Raw genomic sequence first — 14,491 nt, 5'->3', positions numbered from 1 at the left:
AGAATCACAAAGAAGCTGAAGTTTTTGAAATGGTGCTAGCCAAGGGACAAACACTCAGGCAGGTTTCTTTTTTCTTTAGCACCATATGCTTGTCACCCCCTACAGAAGTGGGGTGAGGGGCTCCCCCATTCTTGTAAGACTTTCCTGCCTCTTCTCCTCTGCTGAAGTCATGCTTGAACCTCTGGAGGGCTCGTAGATCTCTGCCTGGGTGTGTTTCATTAAGGGCTCTCCAGCCTGTCAGTGCCTCCCTGGTCTCCAAAGGGGTTTTGAATATATTTACCCTGGGCTCTTTGTTTCTCGGTCTCTTCCTCAGAACTCTGGAGCCTCCCGAGCTCTGGTTTCCTGTTCTAGTGCAATTCCGATTTCCTTCGGTATTTCATCCTCTCCTGGGAAATGTGTGTCTGGTTTTGACACCTCTTCCCTGTCCTCCTTTGTAAACATGGGCTGAGGAAGGAACATATTTCATTTTTAGCAATGTGCCCTTTGTGTCAATAACTCCCCCTCCTCACCTTTTCTTGGCAGCCCTGCTATCTTCGGTGCTGATCGCCTGTTTCTTTTTGTTTGTTGTGCAGTTTTCCTTTGATGAGAAGACACCAAGAGAAAAGAATCACCTGCCCAGGTCTCTTCTGTACCTGGAATTTTCCATCTCTCAGAAGCTGCTTTATATACAGAGACAGAAGTGAGCCATTCATTTGTCTTTCAACCCTTCCCCTTTTCCATCTCTTCCTGTTTATTAGTTTCTTAACCGGCTCCATCTCACCTGCTCTTGCCCCTGTCCCTACCTCTACAGTCCAGCTTTGCCCTGCCTGGTTTCACAGAGGCTCCAGTTTAGAGATAACTTTGTGAGACCAGTGGGCTGCTCTATCCCTGGCATTGTTAGTACTTCGGAGGGCGCTTCCCCTGAGGTTGCATACCCTAGCCGTCACTTGAGCTCAGATCCAGCTTCCAGCCAGATTTAATTCTGTCCATATCTGTGGTTCCAGGATGGACCCAGAGCTCTTGCTTCTGTTGTTTCCTACCCTGGCACATAGGAGATAGTAAACTAGATATGCCTGGATTATGCGACTGCACACCAGACCCCTACACTGCTGCCTAATTTGTCCCCAGCACCCTTGCATGCCTCATTCTTTTGTCCTGCCTGTAGTGAGGGGTGTGCTCCAGGGTTTCTCACTGCAAGGCCCCTATGCTGAGGTAGAAGTGCCAGACATCTCCAAGGGTTGTCACTTTGTTAAGTAGGCTGTATGACCCACCAACAGCGTGGCATGATTAAGGCAGATGCCCCTGGGTGTCTTCCTATAAGTAGTGTGTATCTTGGCCTGGTTCTGGGTCCTGGATTCCCTTCTGCATTGCATCTCGAATCTTTCAGGCATGCAGCTCCTTGGAAACTGGAGAGCGCAGTGCTGCAAGGGAAAAAAAGAGAGACTAGGTAAGAGTCATGGTAAGGGAAGGGCTATCTCCTCAGCAGCTATAATTTGCTTCACAGGAGAGTTTACAAATAGTCCTTTCCCAGAACAAAACCTCCTGGGATGCGAATGTCCTCAGACCATGCTCTCCTTTTGTTACTTCTCATGTACCCTCTTCTAATAAAGGCAAGCAGTGAATAACTTAGTACATTAGAGCTCAATATTCTGGACCAAATCTTAGGGTCTGTCCCAAGACTAGTGTTGGATGGAAGATCACCGTCCCCCTCCTCCATCTTAGTTTGATGCTGGACCCACTTTTCTAAAACACTAGTACCTCTGGACCCACCTCTTTTTTTCCCCTAGGACAACTCCAGGGTATCTGGGCCCTGCTGAACAGATTATTTCTGGTGTGCTTCACTCTGGCATTTCTGCTGCATGTGGAGAATGAAATGCTTGTGGCCTGAATGTCTGCAGGACCAGTGAGGGAGCCCATCTCTGCCAGCCTCTTTCTTTGTTGCCTTTAGCAGGTCCTGGCATGGAGACCTTGAGGCCTATTCGAGCTGAGCTTTCTGCAGCCTGAAAAGAAGGCAATGGCGCCTCTCTTTATCAGGCGCGCACTCAGCTGCGTTCATTTTGTGACTACGCAATTTGGGGGCTTTGTTTTGTTATTTATTTATCCATTGCATTAAGGAGAGGCTCAGAAGCCGGAATACACTGAGCTCTGCATATTGCATCGCAAGCCCGATAATCAGGCACATTAAAATTCCAAGGCAGCTTCTGACAAAGTCTCTCTGTGCTGTGAAAGGTGGCTTGAAAATGCTGGGGAGCTGTGACAGGCAGGCGCGCGGGCAGACAAAGAACTCACTGTGTCAGTCTCTGTCTGCTCCAGGAAGAAAAACACACGCGCGCTTCCCCCCACTGATGCAGTTCCCCACTCACCTTCATGCACACGCCCCCTCTGCACGCACGCACCCACACAACACCGGGTAAGGCATCTGCTAATGCAGGGCCCAGAAAGAAGCTGAGATCAGGCACACATGGCAAAAGCACTGTCGCACAAGTGCATGTGCACGCACAGAACCCCTTGAAGCCCAGCCAGCAGTATCTCTTCATGGGAAGAGTCATGGCAGCACCTGGGAATGACAGCTGGAAAACAAAGTCCTCTCTGACTGCATGGCTGAGAGCAGTGTCTGTTCTGATGAGAACCTGGCTTCATCACCAGGATGCCAAAGAGCTGCACTAGTATGAATCAAAGCCCACTGCACCCCTCTGGTACAGGTAGAGGATTTGCAGGTTGACCAGAAAGGACATGGAGGTCCAGGGTCAACAGTGACTCTGCTGCAGAATCAGACATGGATCTCCAGAGTCATCCTCCTAACCAGGGGGTCGGTCTTCCATCCATGGGTTTGACTGACCCCACTGAAGGAGCTGCGTGTGTGTAAGAAGGGAAGTGGGGGATAGGACTAGGCTGAAGCAAAGGCAAAGAGTCATCACCTCTTCTGGCAGTTCAACCCAGGTATCTGCAATGGCAGGTGAATTACAAGGACCCCGTTGCCCCCAGGCCACCACTGGACAGCCCTGGAGGACAGAAGAGGGCATCTTTCCTCGGACCCTGAGGGAAGGGGCCCATAAACAAACAGCACAGAGCGCTTGAGGAATTTCCCGTGGTTTGGCTGATTCCAGGGAACAGCATGCTGGGCTGTCCAACGTGCAGCCCCTCCAGTGGGGCTGTGCTGTACAGCGTGTAGAAAAAGACCTCCTTTTCTTTCCCCCGGAAGCCTTTCCTCTGACAGATGCTGCCGTTGTGTGTTGCACCGCTAGGTGCTGCTGTGGCAAAGCCCTGAGCTGCAGGCCAGGCCTGTTCGGCTGCTGTGAAGGAGATGTCTGGATTTTTAATGGTTTTTTTGTATTTTTTCTTATTTTGTTGGAAACCTGCCCCTTCCCTCCCTGCACCACTGAAAGCAAAGCACAGGGCTGCATATGAAACTGCTCTGACAGCATGACAGTGCTGGCACGACACCCAGCAGCATGTGGGCACTGGGTGCTGGGTACCTGGAAGGCAGGGTGCACCTGCAGGGCAGTGTACACCTGTGTCCTCCTCAGCAGCAGGCCCAGGGCAGAGAGGATTGGAGGTGGCCTCCCACTGGCATGCATGCCACCAGTACCCTGGTATTTTTGCTTCCCCAACCAGTGGTTTAGAGGGCTCTGGGGACTCGGGCGGTTGCTGCTCTTCATGGAAAGCATTTGCTACAAGGGTTGCCTCTGCTCTTCAGGAAGGGATCAAGAGAGAGGCGAGTGGAGGATGCTCAGCTGGAGGTCAACTTCCTTTGGGCCAGCTGGAGATGTTCCCTGCTCCCCTCATGGCTAGTGCAAAGTGAGCACATCACATAGACAGGCCTGTGGGCTTAAATGCCATCAAGGCAAGGCAGGGCCGGTGATGATTGCCAGGAGGAAGCACTCTGAAGAGCCAGCAAGGTCTACTGCTCCTGCAGTTCAGACAGCAGCAGCAGTGGCTGAATATACCCACTTTCCCACAGAGGTGGCCTAGATCGCCTGGCTTCCTCTCAGCAGCTGGCCTTAGCCCTGTCCTGCCCCACTCCACCAGCACTGCAGGCTGCTCCCTGGGGGTATCTGTGAAGGCTTTGGAACAGAAAAGACTGGTGTGAATTTGGGGCAACACAGGCTGTAATGTGCCTGGCTCCTTTGTAAATGAAAACCTGTTCCAGCTGGTCTGCAGGTCCTGCGCTGCCTGTCTGCTCGGTAAGGGGGATAACCCTATGGTGAGGCAGTAGTTGTGCCCTCTGCCCTGCCTGCCACACTTTGCCAGGGACGCCCTGAAGGATGGGGTGCATGGAAAGCAAGGCTGGCATAAAGCAGGCCCCAAGTCTGACACTTGGATGCCTAGCACATCTGTCACGGCTCTGGGGAGACTATAGGGGAGGAAGAGCCATCCTGGAGAATTAAACCCCCACACAAGACCCCTTCCATAAAGGGCTGAGGGATTTGGCCCATGCTGCTCTTTCACGTTCCCTCTGTAGGTTAGACATGGTTTTTGTTGCTTTTCAGGGCAGACTTCAGTCCTGACACTCGCCTTGCCTGAGCCTGCAGCCTGGAAATTCAGGCCAGGTGGCATGACCCTTTTTCCTCCCCAAATCACATTGCCCTTGCCCCCCTTCTCAGTCAGCTCCCTCCCCAGTGAACACCTCGCTCCCTGCAGCCCTGCTCTACTTCAGTGCAGCAGGGGTGGCCGGCTGGTCACTGGGAGCAGAACTGGTCTCCTCACTCTTCCTCATCCTTTGTCTCTACAAGCTGAAAGGAGGGCCTGTTTCTTCCTGAGCCCTTACTTGCTTAGTTGGGGGTCAGACCCCAATCACAGGCCCTTGGGGTGAACCCCAAAGCTAGAGGCCATCCATTTCCGGTCAGCCAGTCCCCTTCAGGCGTTTGACCCCTCTCCAGTTCAGTAAGCTGGTGCCTCTGCTCCCACTGGTGTCCCTTCCTCAACAAGCATGCATTGAGAAATAAAGCCCAATGTCTTTTGACGCTTGTTTGCCTGAGGTTCTCCATTCCCACAACAGGCTGGTGGCAGTCCCTTCACACCCCGTCTATATCCTTCGGAGGTTCTGCAAAAATCCTGTCTACTCTGGCTGCTAAATAATGCTTCTCTAGGAACGGGGCTCTAACAACGCCCAGCCCAAAGCCCTTGTCATGTTGTATGTGCAGCTGCTCTTCCATTTGCAGATAGCAATGGGGCAATCCACGGGTTTGGTTTGCTGGACATTTTATGAGCATTTCTGTCCCCATTGCCAAGTGTACATAATGTTACTGATACTGATAATCCTTGCAAAATCAGATGAGGAAAATTATTTGTGCATTTGAAATATCTGGCCCTAGATCTAGGGCCCTGCAGGATTAAAGGTGTGCTACAGCTGTAGGCCAGTGGGATTATTTTGAAACTCCTCTGTTAAATTCTTGGAGAGCTGAGATGCAGAAGGAATCTTCTTTTCTTGCCTTGCTAATAAAATCTGGCTGAAGTGACACAGTATAATCAGTGTTTACCTGGGAGTTTACATACGGTTTGTTGTAATTATAGTTTCAATTCCTGCTTTTGCTTTTTTTTAAAACATCTATTTTTCAATCAGTAAAAGTAAATACTATTTTCAGCCCAATGTAATTCTTCCACTCCCATGGCCACAAACACAGCAAGGAGAGAGATTCCATTTGTGAGCTGTGCAATTGAGCATAGACGGGAGCCTGATGACTGGAGGGTGTTGGCAAAGGGAGAGCTGGATTCTCTTGTTTGCCCAGGTGTAAATCAGGAGGGGCTCCACCAGAATCGGTAGGGGCTATGGATGTAAGTGACATGGGAGCTGGGCCCACAAAGGGGCTTTCCCATTGTGCCTGGCTCTTTAAAAACCCTGAAGCTATCTAATGAGCGAGACTGGAGAAGAGAGAAAAGCCTTTGAGTTCCTCATAGTCTGTCTCTGGGATGACAAAGGCTTGCTCCCTGCTGTATGTTCGCTTAGGGCCACAATATATTTGCAGGTCAAACGATTGAATGTTGTCTGCTTTGGAAGATGTGTTTTATTACAAACACAAGGGATGTGGGAGTGTTGTCCCTTCTGCACTCTGAAATTCAGTCACCCCCATCCTGATTAAGCCCGTGTGGTCCCAAAAAATTCCAGGCAGTGCACCAGTTGTTTTAATGGGAAAACTTAAGACAGCCAATGCTACTCACTCCACAGGAATCAGAACTTGTGGTAGAGGTGATATCTTTTATTAGACCAACTAGATTTTTGCAAAAAATATATATATATATTTAATTATTTTTGTCTCAAGACCAAGACAGCTACAACTTGAATACCTACTCACGCCACACACACTCGGATGCATGCCTGTTGGGGTTGTTTTTTAACCCAAGCATGATGCACTGAATTTCCTGTGGATATTCTATTATACTATCCATTATTGTGTTCATATAATTGCAAAAGGAGCAGGAACTCTGCCCTGGGAATGAAACAGATCCATGTGCCACAGGGAGAATAAAAGACAGGCACCTTGCCTAAAATGTGCTTGTCAGGAGGCTCAGAGCCGCCCAATTTTTGTACGTCCCATACTACACACTGGTGTGTGCCCGGCTATGTCCCAGTAAATAGCAGCCATGCAAACTTGGCCTCAAGCCATTTATTTGTGCTGTTCAGGGGCAAGCAGACACAGCCGAGATGCAATGAACAACATTTGGAGTGGTGTGTGTAGCCCAGGGAGCTGTGTGTGAAAAGCAAACGCTTCTCTCTCACAGACCTTCCAAGCCACCTTCCACCCACAGCAATGATGAGTTTCCAAAGGGCTTTTTATACTGCTCATCATTACAGTATCGAAGCCCTGGATGTTAACGACTCAGACCACGATCAAAGAAAACCCGAACCATTAACAAATTGGAAGTGACCGGAATCGTGCAGCAAAGCTTCATCGTTCCCCTTGGCGCTGCACACCTTTCCTTCCTCTGCCTCTCTCACATCCCAGACATTCAACCTTTACCTCTATGAGTATATTTTACAAGCATTCAGAGCCTCCTCACTTTAATTGGGCAACCCAAACAGGGAAGGATTTTTAGGATCCCTCTCTGGGAAATAAGTTGTTGTCCTTGTGCCTCTAAAATGCTGTGTGCGCTGTCAGCGTGATTAGAAACAACAGTAATAGTAATAACATTAGTGGTAGATTTGTGGTTTTACTTCAGTTTTCTATTGTTTTTCACAGAACCAAAAAGGAAAGGTAAAAATGACAACAACAAAAAAGGCGGGGGGGCCTGGAGAAATGTCTGGAAAACATATAATTTAGTCTAAATGCAAAACCATAATTCTGGTGTTAATAATTGTATTGGTGAGGGGGAGAACACGTTCTCCGTGACCAGATTTGTGAATTCTTGTGACAAATCTCACAGCAAAAATGCTTCATATTTTTTCAGGTGCTGCAGCTTCCCAGTATTGCTTCTTCCAAGGGACCCTGGGTCTTTTTGTCCCAGAGCTTCCTACTTTCTGCACATATTTGATTCTACTCTCCCCTCCCCCGGCCTTTTCTTGTTGAAAATGTATTTACATCAAAAATAAAGAACCATGAAACAGGGCTTAGAAGAGAGTAACTAGTACTGGAGGAACGACTGCCCCGGCATTTTAAGTTTCCCGGCATAGATAATCGGGTGCGTCCCGTTTTTGGGTCTTTATTGTGCCCCACGTTTGCATTTTTGTCAGGCTGAAGGGGGTGGACAGTATATTCTTGTAATTTTCAATACAGAAGAAAAGAGGGGATGATATCAGTGTGAAAGACTTCTTTTCACAATAGCTCCTAACTCGTATGGTTTTCTATCAAACCAAAGCAGTAGAAAAGAAAAATTTATAGTTCCTTTCTGTAAGCATTTTAAAAAAATAAGCTATTTCCTTTTCTCTTTGGATGATAAACCTCTTTTTTATTGTACCCACAAATGCATGTATATTTCCTGTCTTAACACTTTTTTCCCCTTTAACTTTTTCCCCCCTATTATTAAGAATGAGATGTTAAAACACCCACCCAAAATATTTATCTTTTGGAACAAAGACATTGAAATCATTTCAGTTTGTTTGATTTAAATTCGCTTTTATCTTGTCACTGAAATTTGGATTGAAAAATCATCAGATTTTGATTGACATTAAAATTATTTATTGTCACATTGTAGCTGTTCAATAAATTGTGTCTGCTTTTCAGCGAATAAATGCTCCATCACTAGCTACCTTGGTGCTTTTGTCAAGGGAAAGAGTCTTTCCTGAAAGCTCACATCAGTACCCTTGGTGATGGGATGGGGAAAAAAATCTTTTCTACATGCCATGCACAGAAAAGGTTAGGACCCAATTCTACATTTAAACTAATTTATAAAAAAAACTAAGCAAAACCCAAAAACCAAAAAAACGAATTTCTTTTGCATTTTGAAATTTAGCTTCATCTTCCGCTGGCATGGCAGGGACTTGCTAGCTGAATGCAAGGGGAAGAGTTTAGTCTCTCTTCAGACAGAGAACACAATTTGTTCTTCACAATTTTTTTTAAAGCAGAAAAGCAATTCAAGGCTGCTTCTGTGATCCACATAGGTGGTTCCTCTCCTCTCCCCTCATAAAAAAATATATTCAAGGGGTGCGTTGAACCTAAAGGATTAAACCAGGCTCCTTAGAGGGAATTTGGGGCATTTGGGTTGCACTGTAAATTTCTACTCTTTATTCTGAACCGCAGGAAGCTGAAAGGAGCATCAGCTCATTTTACCACGCTCCAAAACCCAGCCTGCCCCCTCAGAGCAAGTCCTAGCAAGATGGTCAGAGTGCATTGGCAGCTCTTCTGCAGAAACGGCATCCTGGGGCTGGAAGGGGCTTTGTCTGTGCCCTTGCTCTGTCTGAACTGCTTGGGAAAGGTAATACGTGCCTCAGCTCCAGGGCACAGCAAGCTGGAATTTTTGAGAGCTCAGCACCCATGACCAGGGCCAGGGTTTCAGGACTGCTTTGCTCCCAGGCAGGCATCAAGATGAGGGATGTGGTGGGGAGGATTGGGGGGGAGAGGAGGGATGCTGAGCCCTTGTGAGAAGCTGCCTGTACGTGTCTCAGTGGGAGCTACAGCGTGCCGAACCCAGCTTAAGCATACAGCCGTGCTGCGGGAACTATGGACCCGATCCAAAGCTGCATCAAGTCAGTGGAAAAACTCCTGCTGACCTGAATGGCCTTTTTATTGGCTTGCTCAGTGCAAGAAGTAGATTCCTACAGCCTTCTGCGGAGCGGCGGCTGCTACGGGCACAGGCCAGGGCTGGAGGCTATTCAGGAAAGGGCAGCACCACTGTGCCAGCTTGGGAAGGGCTGAGCTTGTTCCCCATAAAGCCTGTGCCTTGAGGAGCGTACAGTTCTGGCCTGCTCTACTCATGCCGTGGAGAGGGGGATTTCTTCTGGTGGGAGCTGAATGAGCTCTTTGTTTTGTCAGGTTTGACAAACACCATCTCAAGCACTCAGATGAGGGGGACCCCTTGGCCTCGTGTCCACCTGGGCTGCCCTGCTGTGCTTAACAGGACTGCATATTGCCACAGAAGCAGGACTGGTCCCCTCAGCTCTGCCTTCTGCTCTCCCTGGGTGCCCAGGGCAGTAAGCACAAAATATGAGAGCGGTTAGTGGAGCTAATGGCACAGTGGGCCCCTCTGTGCAGCCCCTGTGCTCTCCCTTGGAGCAGGGCGGAGAGGATACAGGGAGATAAAGCCGCTTTCCTGTACCTGCCCCAAGCGAGAGGGCATTTCAGGCTTTTCCCCCTGCTAGAGCAGATCCATCATGAGCACGTCTGCCGAGATTTCACAACACTGGAGACAAAGAGAACACGCCTGCCATGAGGAAGAGGGAATTTACCCCCTGCAGCAGCCAGAGACTATTTGAATAAACTTTCATCAAGATTTGGGTGCTTCCAAAAGAGGTAACTTTTAGGCAGCTGTGTATAAGCTGGCTATACCCAGAAACAGGTCTGGACATGGACAACAGCCATTTCAGCAAGGGCCAGGAAGGAGCAAAGATGCTTTCCAAGGAAGCGGTCTGATTCCAGGGGACTGGGTCTTGCCTGCAAGCTAGAGATGCCCCAACACAGGCAGCGTCTCTGAAACTCTGTTCTCTCACAACAGTGATCCTGGCTCTGAACTGAGCTGTCTTTCTCCCAGTTTAAACATGTCCTACAAACAGATGTTTGTGACTTAGGCTAGTTGTGATTGTTCATCCGGTTTCTGCCCAGGAGCTCTTTGCAAGCTAGTTGTTTTGTCCACAGGGTGTCCACGATCCAGGGTGTGCGATATTGCTTCTGCTCCTGAATCACAGCCCAGCCTGACCCGCCATCCCCTCGCTTGCAGCGGTAGAGGTTTGCACAAAGAGCGGCTGCTCCCCAGTGTTTGAGCAGGCAAAGCCCCGTTCCCACGGCTGCTTGGGGAAAAGGGAGTGGGAACGTGTGTGAACGTGGATGAAATGGAGACAGGAGGAAGTGTGTTGGGACAGTCTCTCCTGCTAATCACTACCACCAGGGGCCTCTCGGGCTAGAAAGACTGACAATTCCCTCCTTGGTAAATCCATCCCTTACCAGGCGAGATATTCTGATCTGCTGCCTCTCTGAGTGCCAGGCTGCAGCGCTGGCTTCAGCAGCAGAACTTGTTTAGAAGCAGAATTTGTATTAAACGGGTTGATTATTGTTCTGACTGGCGGGATGCCAGGGTCTGTGTCACTCAATAATTGCAGCCAAAGAATGTTCACAAAATATGCGTGATGGGGAGAGCGGTGGGACAGACCTTTTTGAACACATTTCTAGCCAGGCATTAGATGAGGGTGCTAAGGTCCCCAGAGAAAATCATAGCCTGGGTTGTGCAAGGTTGGGGAGAAGAAATTGAGAGGGGCTCTGCCCTTGCTTCAAGCTGTAGGCAGCTTTGGAGCTACAAACAGCTAACAAGGGGTAGGGGAGAATGCACCACACATAGGCACTACTTTGCTCCTTGCCCTATTAAGCTCAGGCCTAGAAGCTCGGGCGGGGATGGGAAGGGTGGTACAGTTGTACATGCTGGTACATGCATTTCTGATTGTCTCAATCTATAGGCAGCACCAGGGAGGTTGTTGTAACCTCCAGGCTTCTAAGTCCCACCCCAGGCTCCTTGGTCCCTGCGGTGGGGATGATACCAATGTGGCTCAGCATTGAGCACTCAGAATTGATCTGAGACTTGCCTGCACTGTCAGTTCTTCCCTCAGCCTCCCAGCCTCTACAACCCCTTGGTAGACCTACTGTACCAGGGTGCACAGCAACTCACAGGGACACCGTGGAGAAGGAAGGTAGGAGGTAGTACGCAGGAGCAGGAAAGCAGCTCCACTTGGGGCTTACCCTCTGAACAAAGACCGTGCCCAGTGTGTCAGTGGGAGGAGTCCTGCGGGAAGCTGGATGTGCGAGGGTGGCACATTTGAAAACTGGATAAATATTGTCGGCAGAGAGAACAAACCCGACTGCCTTTGTGCTTTGCTGAGACATCTCTGAACATAACAGAGGCAAAGATGATCAATTAGACTCCCAGTGATTGTGAGAAGTCATCGTTTGCTGACTTGCATCTTTGCTTGCTGTAGTATGATTTGTCCCTACAAACCCTCTGCTCTGCCAGTCTTTCAGCTGCCTACCCACAGCTGTCTGTGTGCTCCAATCCAAGCCTGCAGCTCCCCCTGCTATTCCAGCTGGGAGACAAAAACATTTCCTTGTGCCAGCCTCAAATCAAATGCGTCTTTCTTGGTGACCTGGACAAATGCCCCTTAGGCCAAGACCTCCACACCTATTTCACATGGGACCTCAGGTACCTTTCTCAAGGCCATCCATACCATTTCTTTAAGGGGACTTAAAAGCCAGCCAAAGAAATGAATAAAGAAGCATTATTTAGTTAACATTTACACGGTGCTTTGAAGCTGTAAAGCTCTATAGAAATGCTAACCGTTAGCGCTTGTTGTTTGGCTATCGGAGGGTTTTTTTATGCAATGAAATCCCTCTAAGAAGAGAGGGGGTGTGTGTGCCTGTGCTGGGAGGAGCGCTGATGGAGAGATGCTGCATTTCAGAAAGGCAAATAATCACAGCCTAGGTTAGGTCTTCTGTCGAGAGAATAATTGTGCTTCTAAAGGGCTGATATGATGAGCAGCGCTGCTTTGAAATAGAAATAAATACATAAATAAATCAGGGATCTTGGACTGATTAAGGCAATTGCTTCCCTGCTTTCTCCTTCCCCTTTGGGTCCTGGTTCCCAGAGCCAATTACATATTTAAAAAGTTTCTCTCTGAAAAGGACTCCAACTTGAAAATAATGTTGCTTTGTGGCTGCCTAATGAACGGTGCGGGCCGGGACAGTTTACAGCTTGCTAATTGGTTTTAAATTGGTCCAGCTCCTGCTCATAACTTCTTTTATGGAGTGACCACAATGAGAATGACCTCGCCAGGAGCCCTGCCTCGCCGCGGCTGGGCACAGGGTCACGGCGTGACCGGGACGGGCTGGTCAAGGGTTCCATTGTGCCGGAGCAAGCCGGCCGGCCCGCCTCCCCCGTTGTCTGCTCCTCCTCCCCCTGCCCCAATGGTCAGCGCCTGAAAGGGATCCCCGGGGCTTTGTGATGTTGTGGTTAAGTGGACACTTGTCCTGGTAGAGGCTGAGCTGTACCATAGGGCATCTTTCTGCCAGGACATGAGAGACCTTTAGGGTGGGACGGTAGCCAGGAGAGAGAACTGGGCCTTTCTCTCTGAGCTTGGGGAATAGTTGAGGGAGCCCACTCCAACACTTGGCTCTTGTGGGGATGCGATTAATTGATTCTCAGGCTGTCTGTGTTTTACCAGTGAGAATCCTCTCGGCCTGGCTTGCTGGCAGGAGCTGGTAGCCGCCCGTGGCATTCATCGTGAAGAGCCACCCCCGTAACTCTAACCTGGCTGTAGCAGCTTCAGCTCCATGATAACTGGGAGCCCTATCCATCCCACAAGCATGTCAGCGTTTTTGTGACTGGTCTTTAGCACTCTTGTCTGACCCAGTTACCATGCACGCCCACAGGGCTGCGTTGGATCGGCGTGGCAGAGCACAGCTGTGTTTGCGGATCTCTGCCAAGCACGCTGCCTGGCTGTGTTTGTACCAATGTACTCTGGGAGGTTCTGGGCAGCTCTCCCATATTTATGTAGCACTATACATGTCCATGACACTGAACAGACAAATAAGGCACCAGCCCCTCAGACCCCAAGACAGACTGGTCCGATTCGGCAAGCAGCGTAACTGGAGTGAGAGGGACCATCGCTGTGAAAGAAATCCCCACGAGTGAAGTTTTGCAGGATTGGATCCAGAGTAAGACTTGTCTTGACATGATCAGTAAATACAAGACAGAGAGGCAGAACGGAGGACACAGGTTAGTTTCAGCTGATGGTGCTGGCACCAGAGAGATTCAGAGTATTTTCCCCTTAAATGACTGCTGCATTTGACCACATTTGTGATTTACTGAAAGACACCCAGATGGAAATGACAAAGGGGAAAAGGGACTCAGATGCTAAGGGTGCGAGCAGAACCCTAACGGATAGACCAGTGAAAGGATCGCCTTTGCCAACAAAGGCATTATTGGATCCTGTATTTACCTCTAACACATCTATTCTGTAAATGTGGCTTATTGACAATGGAAAGGATTGGTTATTAGTTTGGGAGTTTATGGAGAAATTTGAAAATTACTGACATCTGCCAGTTAAAACAGGATCCTTCCAAGCTCAGGACTGTTCTCAGGCTTAAAGACACACATGCATGCACACATGCTTAATACAGCAAGGTAATGAGGAAAAACAAATAGCTCTACATTCCCAGGGCTAAATCTGGAGCTCCTGGAAAACAATAAATGGATAATCAATTAAAAAAAGACTCAAATCTATTCCAATCGCATTTCAGTCTCTACTTCCATAATAAAGCAGCAGGATAATTGTGTACAGCTCAGATAAATGTATAATAGCTTCTACTTGCCTATAGATGCACACACAGCATCTGGGTACATTTATGTGTGAATCTGTCTCTCCGTGTTTAGAAAGAGAGATGTGTGGATATACACAGACAGAGAAAAACCCTATATAGCTTTTTAAGCATAATACTAGTTTTTACCACTGAATAAATTATTCAGCACAAATAATTTAAGTAATTTGGGTATTTTTCATCGAACAAATTATTTATGAGATTTATTGTGATCTGACCAGTTCTACTAGTTCCACAGAATAACAGGGAACAACGAAGGGAATGATCCTTCACCAGCAGAGAGATGAGCTAGATGACCTAACAAAGTCGTCTTCCATCTCTAACTTGTATGACCCCATGAATATTGCAATAGGTTTCATACTGTAACCCGTACATCTGTAATAGCTGTACAACATGTTTTCAAAGAGAGGCAAAGCATATAGGAAACAGAGAAGCTTTGGCAGGACTATGCAGGGAGCTGGGGATTAAAGTAGTAGGGAGGCTGTGGGCAGGATAGGAGATGTTGGCAGGACTGTGGGCATGGGGTCTGTGAGATATGTCTTGGAGCTGCATTTGGCAGGGCA

General features: G+C 48.5%; 1 long non-coding RNA gene across 1 annotated transcript in view; it reads right to left on the bottom strand.

Moving 5' to 3' along the window:
* Positions 1 to 247: 247 nt before the first annotated feature.
* The window catches only part of LOC149852128 (uncharacterized), a 38,412-nt gene continuing 24,168 nt past the window's right edge, over positions 248 to 14,491 (bottom strand). Inside the window, exons 2-3 of the long non-coding RNA XR_016439280.1 lie at positions 1,251 to 1,400; positions 248 to 444 (exon numbers count right to left, since the gene is read on the bottom strand). This is a non-coding gene — a long non-coding RNA (uncharacterized LOC149852128). The remainder of the gene's footprint in view (positions 445 to 1,250; positions 1,401 to 14,491) is intronic.

This window comes from Crocodylus siamensis, chromosome 15 (assembly GCF_052110815.1).
Source record: "Crocodylus siamensis isolate JL-2025a chromosome 15, ASM5211081v1, whole genome shotgun sequence".
In the NCBI taxonomy this organism is placed as follows: Eukaryota; Metazoa; Chordata; order Crocodylia; family Crocodylidae; genus Crocodylus; species Crocodylus siamensis.
Note: the sequence above shows the minus strand (reverse complement) of the source record. Positions and strands in the feature narration are given on the sequence as shown.